Consider the following 10893-nt stretch of genomic DNA (forward strand, 5'->3'; position numbering starts at 1 on the left):
ATTTTGATTCTGATATTATAGTTTTGGCATTTTAATTGATAATATAGAACAGGGTATTTAAAATATAATATATATAAAATACTGTATATAAATTGGATATAATTTTTTACTCGATATAGTAGTTTACAAAGGAATATTTGGCGGCTTACATTTTACTTTCTCAGCTGTTATGTATGTATATGTATAGGGAAAGTATTGGAATCGTGTCAAATTTGACCCTCCGAGAATTTTCTCCGCGTTTTGAGATGTCTTGAACCAATAAAAATTAAATTTAAAAAAACGGAAAAGATTCCGTATATGTGTGTGTTGACGTCTATTTTGTTTAAACTTTAACTAAACAAATGCAATCCAAAGTATATTAAAATTTTTAAAAAGAATGTGCAAATATCAATTTTTTTAACAATTTAAGTATGGCCTAAGAAGAGGGTCATATTAAAGCAGCCGAGGTAGACAAATCAAGAATACTTGAGAACAAAAGAGTACTCAAACGCATCTCAAAAATGAACTAGAAATCTTCGACGCTACGGGTGAAAAAACAGGTTTGATCTATGTTTATTTTTTCTTTAAATTTTCAACTCAATTTAAAGGTATTTATTATTATTTTTTTTTTGTATGCAGTTTCCAACAAACTTTAATAATTTTTTTTCCATTTGTGAAAATTTCTACGTAATTCAAAGGTAATTATAATATATATTTTACACAGCATTATTATTATGATTTGGACGTTGCGGAACGTATTAAATTTCTTTTAAAAAATCGAAAATAATTATATCATTCAAGATATTTTTTATATTTTAAAAATAATTAATTACATCCCGGGATTTTCCGGAATACCGGAGAAACAGTGTTTTTTCCCCCGAAATCCCGGGACAAGCAAAAGACCTGGAAATGAGAAACCGTAGTAAATACCATGGTGACATCATAATATCTAATCTGATAGCTGCTTGATGCTCTTTTACTCTTTTCTGAGAATTTTTTTTCGTTTCTCCTATATACAGAGTAATATTTAGATTGATTTTCACAAGTACAAAATATCCCGTAAACCCTTCCAGCTCTTTAAAGGTTCTTTGCTTTTTTTCCTTTTTCATATAGTAATCTTGATACTCTATTCTTTTGAGGAACCAATGCTATGGAAAATTTATTAAATTCACTTTTATATCTTCCAAATAAACCTTTTATATATGGAAATTGGAAATATTGAAAAGTGTGGTTTTTATTTTAACTTTAAATCTTTATTAAAGATAAATATGTTTTATTTAGTATGTACTGTATGTCTACAGTATTTATACTGATAAAGTTTAGGTTTAAAATTTATAGTATTAATTATAATTTTAGTATTATTTTAATATTAGTGATATCAAAAAGGTGTATCTAAGCAATTATAAGAATTATACTAAATCTATAAAATTTTAATATAATTCTTATAATTGCTTCGATACATCTTTTTGATTTCAAAATTATTCCAAACTTTATTAATACTAACAAACAATTGTGAAATCCATTAATACTCACAGAAAACGAATTTAGAAGCAGCACAACGTATAGCAAATAGAGAAAGAAGAAGAAACGAAACAGATGAACAAAGAGAAAGAAGAGTCCAGTTAATAGTGAGAAGGCACGGGCTAGAGGAATGCAAGATAGATAACATCAGGAGAGACAACACCCCACTAATACATAATTCCTAGAATATTTTGAATGTTTTCGATCCACAGTTGGAGAGAGGATCCGATTAAGGCTGCAGAGATGGATTGTACTATATGGCTCCTTATCGCTTGATATTTTTATTTTTTTTTAAAACTCTTTCTGCCCTGTGAACACTAAGAAGGCCTCTTTTTTTAGCAAGCCTATTATGGATTCGGCTAAGCCCACAATGGGGCGGCTGGGTCGTGAGGGATGGGCCCGACATATCTGGACGGACCATCCCCGAAAAATTTCTGGAATTTTTTGACTCGTTCGGATGCGATTCCGGGTCCTCCAGAGCGGTAGGCTGCCACCTGACCGTTTGGCCATCCAGCCGTCCAAACCTATCTAGCAACCTGGGGTGAGAACAAAACACATATAGGTTGCTAGATAGGTTTTATAAAAAGTAAAACAGAATTCCTTAAAATATAAGTCCAAATTATTAGTAGCCTCAAAAAGTAGTAGCCTAGAGCCTTACAATATCTTAATCTGCTACTCGTAGCCCAATTTTGCAATCCTGAAAACTAGTTGTATTTTATGAGATAAGAGAAAAAAAGGCATTCATGTACTGTACCCCATTTACCCAGGAACTAACCTTTTTTTCTCTTCGTGACACCCGAAAATGTGTTAATGTAAAAGCAAAATCATATTGATCAGGTTGTTCTTGGTCTATTGTTCTTTTATTGGAAGCAATTCGATCTAAACGAACGACTTACACATATCACAGTTTGGACAGAATTTTCACTTCAAATTTCGATGTAGCCGTATTTCGAACTAGCTTAATTTTTTAACATGTAAATCTCTATACAACCAGCTGGGACAAAAGTACAGTTACGAACTAACGTGATTTCGAACTATCCCAGTTCAAAGTAACGAAGATTTCTTGTAGATCAATGTCAATCCGGAGAGTTCGAACTTTGACTCTGACGCTCGTATACGAATGATCGAAGTTAAACCGAATCGAGAAACTGGGAAGTTTAACAAAAGAAAAAGTCAGGACTAAAACCATAACGATCTAAAATACGAGTGCAGGTTTCGAAGTTCCATCAACATCTCCCGGTCAGAATCGAGAAACGATGCCGAGTTAAATACTGAAGATCGATCTTTCTTATGACACGATCCAATCTTATTTCCACCTGGAGAAAAGGAAAAAACCCAAACGGGAGACGACGAGACGGAACCGGAACCAGTCGGAATAATGAATTCAAGGATGAAATCCTTTAAATACCCCGAATTTCAAGGACAAAGCGCGGATTTCTGTCATTTTACCATTTCAAAGTGACTTGTGCACTCCTCTGTCTGTTTTCTGTGCCAACGTCCTCGTCGAAGTTCTGTCGTTTCAGTAAGGACCCAGACGAGGTTCGAAATCGCAAAAATGCAGAATTCTGTTGTGGAAAAAATAACGATAAATTGTATGAGAGAGAGAGAAACACTTGATCAAAATAACGTAACGAAAAATGTAAACAACGAGTCTCGGGACGACGCCAACGCGTGTTAAACGACCTGTTAATGTTCAACTCAAAGATAGAACTCTGACACACGCGCTCATAAATAGGTATAAGTTTGACACAAGTACTCAAAGAAAAAATTTCAACTTAGGAAAACAATTTCAGAAAAAGGGAAAAATTGGAGGGGTAGAAAAATATCGCGTGATCGTTAGAATTCCAAAATGACATCAATTATAAACAACGGATTAAATTATGAGTGCAGGTGTTGTGGTTCTATCAACAATCTCCGAGCATAGTCGACAAAGGGTGTCAAATAGACACCTCGAACCGGACCTCTCCCGCGACCCGACATGGTCTCGTTTTGCGCTTGAAAACAAAGGGGAGACCAATCGGGAAGCGAGGAAAGGGACGAGGTACCAATCCGAAAGGTGGATAATATACGAGAAAAATGTATAAAAACTGGGACTTCAAGGTCGAACAGGAATATCTCTTCCGAATTAAAAACTGTCTCTTATGGATTAAGCCGACGGTGTGTAGTGCCATCGCCCGGACATCTCAGTGTATCTCCGCTCGTCCCCATCGCTCGAGACATCTCAAGGTATCTACGATCATCCCCATCTCCCAACGGCCCTTCTCGTCCGCCCGGGACTGGATTACGATCAACCAACCGAACTCTCACGTTTCGGAGATCGCCGAGATTTGGAATAGTCTACTCGATGTAAGCATGAATTTGTCCAAATAAACGGTTTTTCTCATGTAAACACTTGTTTTCATTTGCCTCTCTTCGCAACCGCCCACATACGCGGGTTCCCTTAGGCTCATTCTGACGCGGGATTAATTGTAACCCCCTTGAAAGTCGGCCAATCTTACATTTCTGTCTGCGTTCTTCCGTCTCCAGCATCCTCCATCCACCGGACCCGTTAGTGACACAACCCCGGATCCGTCTACACCTCAAGAACTTCACTGGAACCAGCGGAATTCTCTCAAACTTCGTTAAAGTGATATCCGACTATAAGAAACTGTAAGCTTTTATCAAAATAAACGGAAGTCATTTGTGAAGGTGCTTGTGTCAGTGTGTCCAACACCACCACTCACATACCGTTCTAAACCCCTTGTAGTCCCGGATCCAATAGGTGCAAGGCCCGATTGAATTTTTTTGCGGGGCCCCTCAAACTTTAATTAACAAAATTAATTAACTGTTAATTTACATATTGAAATATGTTGTTTTATTTTTAATAATAATATACCTAGATATTTATTTTTGTAACATGTACTATTTTTAAATATATAAATTTTGACGTGATGCGGGGCCCCTTCAAGCGCGGGACCCGATTGGCACCAATCGCTCCAATCGCCTAAAATCCGGCCCTGTGTAGTTCTATAGTACATCTTGACTTGAATCTAATTGACTCCTCCTTTCCTTGTCGGCAATCCTTACATTTAGAACATATGCGCTTGCGCTTATAAAATAAAACTCCAATAACATAAAATATTAAAAATTAAAACAATCAAAAATAATTAAGAATTACAACCAATAGTAATAAAACAAAAGATGAAAAAAGACCAATCGTAATGCTCTTTAAGGAGGATCTTTCAGAGATTAGAATTAATTTAGAATACAGTTCACATGAGGTGGATTTGTTATGTAAAAATTGTATAAAGAATTGTTTATGTTTCATTATCAGAATGCCTATAAACTACAAGGGAAGCATGTCTTTCCATGTATTCTTTCCATCTTCCCATGCATGTCTTCCCATCTTCCCCAAAAACATTATTAGGATGCCTGTGAACTACATGGGAAGCATATTCTCGTAAATAGAAATTTTTTAGAAAAATTATTAGACTTTGTTTGGTTTATTTTATTACGGCAACACCACACGTAGGCCATGTTCAGGGGGTGTCTCCCGAGAGGACTTTATGGGAAACTGACCCTTATTTAGGTGTTATTAACGTGAATAAAACCAAGCAAATTCTATGGGTCCGGCTCGTTGGGGAGGCTCAAACGCTCGACCAACTACCAGTGTTCGGTGATTTTATTCACCGAACACTTATGGGTGCTTTTTAGAATTAAGAAAGTACCATTCAGAAATGAAAAAAAAACCCGAATTGTTACATGCAGAAAATGAGAAGCCGCAGAGAAAAAGAAGTTCTAGAGAAATATATTCGGGTAATACAGGAATGTATAGAGACGTGAAAGGGAACAGAACCTGTAGAATTAGAAAACTTTGAGGTGAAAGTTGAATCCCATCATGGATCGGCACTGAGTTCATAACTATTTAACAAAGTAAATTAATATGTTAAATAGTACCGTAACATCGCATAGGTACATGATGTACGCAGATTATGTCGTGTTGTGTCCAGAGTCAAGAGATGTGGTGATACAGAAGCTGGATTATGATGGATATGTGGAATAAGCAGAATGGACAAAGTGAGAAATGAACATATCAGGGGTACAGTGAAAATAGTTGGTATAGATAAAATACAGGAAGCAAAATTACGTTTGTTTGGCCATGTGATAAGGAGGGGAGATAGTTAGGTAGGAAAGAGAGTGATGAGGATGGCGGAGGATGGAAAGAAGAAAGAGGAAAACCCAAGCAAAGATGAAAGGAGTTGATCATGGAGGGCCTCAGGGTGAAAAACTTGTAAAATGATATAGCGCAGGATAGAAAAAATTGGAAGAAGCTCATAAGAACAATCCCGTATAAAAATGGAACAAGCTACAGGAAGAAGAATGAGAGTGTTAATTCTGCCTTCTCAAATGATATCTTGATTATAGCTATAAAATTTGAATATCGATGTCTTCACGCAGAGCGCTACGTAAATTGTCATTTACATATACTAAATAGGGCATGGTATGAAAAGTAGGTTATGCACCGGAAAGTATCCATCCTACTGATCACATTCCATATAAAATGCATTGTTTTCTTAAAAATAAACTTTATTTTTGAGTCATATTCGTAAAAACTTTTATAATTAAATACTACATTAATTATGTGATAAACAAAGCATCATTAATCGAAATTCAATTGTTTTTATAACGAAATAATGATGAGATACTTATAACGTGACAGTCGTAAGTCTGCATTGTAGGGATTGAACGTATGACAAAAACAAGAAAAGAAAAGTCGAACAAAAATAGGAAGTGGAGGAGGTTACAACACAATGGTCCTTGTTTAGAACCTTCGTATTCCAGACTTCCAAATTCAATCCCCTTCATCTACAACGGCCGGACTATGAAACTGAGCGAAGCTGCAGAAGAAGCAGCCAGTTACTACGCCAAATTGTTTAATCACAGATATTCCAGGAAGAAACGTTTTGTTAACAACTTCTTCGATGATTGGAGACAAATTATGACAAGTAGAGAGAGAGAAGAGATTACTAATTTCGAACTGTGTGACTTCCAAAACATCTCTGAATTCTACCGGAATCAATGGGAGGAAAGGAAGAAACTTTCTAGAGAAGAAAAAATAAGACAAAGAAACGAGCTTTTAGAAAAATATGGCTATTGTATCGTAGACGGAAAGAGACAAAAAATAGGAAATTTTAAAGTAGAACCGGGAGGATTATTTATGGGAAGGGGAAACCATCCAAAAATGGGACGAATAAAGAAAAGGGTTCGAGCCGAAGACGTGACTATAAATATAGGAGAACTTGACAATGTACCTAATCCTCCCGTCGGTCACCAATGGAAGGAAGTAAAACACGACGACACAGTCATATGGCTGTCGTCTTGGACTGAAAACCTTTTTAACAAAACTAAATATATTTTTCCGGATTCCTGTTCGAAATTCAAGATGCGCAGCGACCTCGATAAGTACGAAACTGCTCGAAAATTGAACGGATGTATCGAAAATATTCGCGAGACGTATAAAAATATGTGGCAATCGGGTTACATCAGAGAACGACAAGAAGCAGTGGCTCTGTACTTCATCGACAGGTTAGCGCTACGAGCGGGAAACGAGAAAAAGGGGGACACATTAGACACCGTTGGTTGCTGTTCTCTTAAAGCTAAACACGTCAAGCTGAGAAGAGAGGGAAATAATTACAAAGTATTCTTAGATTTTCGTGGGAAGGATAATGTTAGATACATGAATAACGTTTCGGTGGAGAGAGAGGTATATCAGAATTTAATCGATTTCCTTTCGGATAAGAGACCAGGGGATAAACTTTTCGACCAACTGAACGCTACACTACTGAATGGACTCTTAAATCAGATGATGGAGGGTCTCACGGCAAAGGTATTTCGAACGTATAACGCGTCAAAATGTTTCCAGAACGAGTTAAATATATTAACGGCAAGGATCACTAATCTTGAACAGAAAATGTTGGCTTACAATAGAGCCGCGAGAAAAGCAGCCGCTCTGTGTAATCATCGACGAAGCGTGCCGAAAAATTTTGCAAAACAGATGAAAAAACTGCAAGATAAAATACAGAAAAAAAGAAAATTAGTCGAAATTTTCGAAAAGGAAGCGATCCTGGCGAAAAAAGAATTCGAAAGGTCCGGATCGGATAAGGCTAGAATGACAAATTTCAGAATACAAAACAATTTACTCAAGACTAAAGAGCAATTGAAAAAATTAGAATTATCCATCATTAATAAAACGGAGAGCAAAAGTATTGCTATAAGTACTTCCAAATTAAATTATTTAGATCCTAGAATTTCGGTGGCTTGGTGCAAGAAGTGGAACGTGCCCATAGAGAAAGTGTTTAATAAAACGGAAAGAAATAGATTTGAGTGGGCGATACAAACAACCGATGCAAATTTTGTATTTTGAAAATGAAAAATAATAATAATAATTTATTCTTATACATTTTTCTAAAAATTATAAATAAACGAACATTTATATCTCTTTTGTATTCCTTCATTACATTGAAGCAGCTAGCCAGTAGATGAAATCAGCAAATGTTTAGAATAAAATATAGATATTATAATCTGAGAACTTCATAATGTACAGTACATACAGTATGTATAGGAATAAATAATACAGTACGTACAGAACTGCTCACGGAAAACACAAGAAATGTGTGTCATCGTGTAAGAATTGGGTGGGGAGATTCATGTCACGACATCCTTCTGTGCAAGCAGACACGTAACGGGACGGGGACCAGGGTGACCTTAACGGGAGGTGCGTCGGACTACTGAGCATGTCGGATTACAAAAGCGTCGGATTATCAAGGGTCAGCTGTAGTTAGAAACTTCTTCAGCCCAGTTTTCGGTGGTGGACAAGGATTTCAGATTACTTAAATGGGAAATTTTCTTAAAAGCGAACAATTTATATGGAAAAATTTTACACATTCCTTAATTAAGGAAAACAATTTAGAACTCGAATTGAACTGCTTTCAGAGGAAAACTGCTAATACGGGAACTTCTTAATCGAGTTCTACTATATTACCAAATTGTTTATGTTAATTTACATCAGATTATCTTAAAAACACTTTTAAAAATTTAGGATTTTTAAATGAGTTCTGACGTCGTTTGAAAAAATCCAGGATCTTTGGGGGCCTGGCAACACTGATTTGAAGAAAAATCCACGATCAAACGACTTTCGGGATTTGGCAACATTGATTGAAAGTATTTGTTGATCAGATGCGAAAATGAATGCGAATTTCTTATAGATTTTATTTTTGTAGGCTGAAGGTATAATTAACCTTAATTATCATAATTTTATAATTACTTGTAAACTATAAAACTTTGCACTAAGTTAATATATGATTAACAATACAATTAAGTTAATAGAATGACCATAATATTTCCTGATGACGTAGAAATGTAATGAATTAGTGTATTAAAATGCTTAGTGTTAAGTGTTTATAAGTGTCAAATAATGCTAATTTATTTATCAAACATATTAACAGTGACATCAATTGTAATGGTAAAAATTAATGATGGAACTAATTAATATGTAAAATTAATCAAAAACTTTTAAATGATATAAAAATTTATTGTAATAATTTTTCAAGTATGATTCAAGTTTAGATATTTTCATTTTGTGTGGAATCTCAATCTGGATTTAACTGATTTGCTCACTAGTGCTGAAGTGGATAACCCTGAACACTAGTAATTGGTTATGGATTTGTACCCGACCGATCGGTTTATCATGCTTCGGGTTTCTTTCACGTGTCTGATGTGCAAATAGATGCCGATATTCCACAGAAATTCTGGCTGTACTATAGATTACCACCTATGGAATTTTGGGACTTTGAGTATATATTTGAACTCGGGGGACCAAGACGAGTTCAACAGTACCCTACTTTTGGATCGGAGACAAAAAATAAGAAAGTCATCATAGTTTGTAAGTTATCATACTTTTTTAATGCTATCATGCAGATGACAACGTAGTTGCTAGTACTGCCATCTTGCAGTAAAGTCTGCAAACCATCTCCCGGAGGGATAGGTTAGGTTTGTTGGACAAGCCACGATAACGGTGTGTAGAACTAGCCGACTACGAGCGATAGCAAGTGTGTCGGCGGCTGAGGGGCAGTATGCCCCGAGGTCAAGGAGCACAAGCGTGTTCGAAAAGGACTTAACTCTAACTGCAGATGATCGGTGTGCTCATGGATCAACATCTGCCTCTGTTGAAGATATATGTGACCGACTTGCCAGACTGCCTGTTAAACACATGATAGGCTTAGCGGAGAGAGTGACGCAACTCCCGATCATCGCGCAATTGCTGAAAAAAGTGTGATAACTTTTTTATTTTTCGTCTCCAGTCCAAAAGTAGAGTATCATTGAACTCGTCTCGATCTCCTCAGTTCAGATATATACTCAGTCCTGAAATTCCGTAGGTGGTAATGTATAGTATCCCTGAAATTTTTCCTAGATGGCACTCTCTTGCAGATTGCCTGTGCATTGTGTTGCATATTTCGTCAATCTGGTCCACTCCCATCCTTTAACTGATTTGTTTTGATGGAAATTTACCATTTCTAATAAATAGTAATATTTTATTTCTACTGGATTTCATTAACTGTCTGTAAAGATTGTGGCTATCCCTATTTGTATAGAATAAACAAAAGAAACTGTTGGGGAGATATTCTGCTTCGACATTTTTATATTCTCTCCGATTAAGAAGAAATACCGTATCTTTAGGGTTGCTGACTATCTCGCATTGTGTGGGACTGTCGTATATTTTCAAATGCAATCTCACAATACGTGAAGACATGAAAATCCTGCAAAATATTTTTAAATGATACTATTAAAGAAATTTATAACAGCATATTTATTGAAAATGAAATAAATGTAAGTGTAGTGTGGACCGTGGACGTGTGATAGATCGACAGGCAAAGTTAGCTTATTATTGTTTTTGTGACCACCAAAAAGAGGTTTGTAGGCAAATAAAAAAATCTGTTATGTCCTTCTAAACCAATGTATGCCAGGGGTTGAGGATTGTAACTTTGATTGATGTAAGGTTACTAAGAAAAATCAAAATTGTCACAGAGTACATCTATACTAAGGAGGGATCGATACAAACTCTAGTCTGAAATGCAATTAAATAAAGACCTGTGAATTAAAATTGTCCTCTTAGTGGTTTTTGACCTCTGGTGAACATCTTATTGGAAGGACATAATAAATTTGTTTAGTTACCTACAAACCCCTTTTTTGTGGTTACAAAAATAAGAGATTTTGCTGATATTAGCTTTATATTAATCAAAGTTACCATCATCAATCACTGATCACATAAGGATTAATGCTGCTACTTGTATACAAAATCGGACTTACTTTCAAGAAGCCTTTGGCATTGCCAGATGCTTTTAGCTCTTCTAAACA

At 35.8% G+C, this 10893-nt stretch overlaps 1 pseudogene; it reads left to right on the forward strand.

Moving 5' to 3' along the window:
- The first annotated feature begins 6229 nt into the window (after positions 1 to 6229).
- LOC136985375 (DNA topoisomerase 1 pseudogene) lies at positions 6230 to 7903 on the forward strand (annotated as a pseudogene).
- The last annotated feature ends 2990 nt before the right edge of the window (positions 7904 to 10893 follow it).

The sequence above is a fragment of the Centruroides vittatus genome, unplaced genomic scaffold (assembly GCF_030686945.1).
Source record: "Centruroides vittatus isolate TY-2023 unplaced genomic scaffold, ASM3068694v2 contig_963, whole genome shotgun sequence".
NCBI lineage: Eukaryota > Metazoa > Arthropoda > Arachnida > Scorpiones > Buthidae > Centruroides > Centruroides vittatus.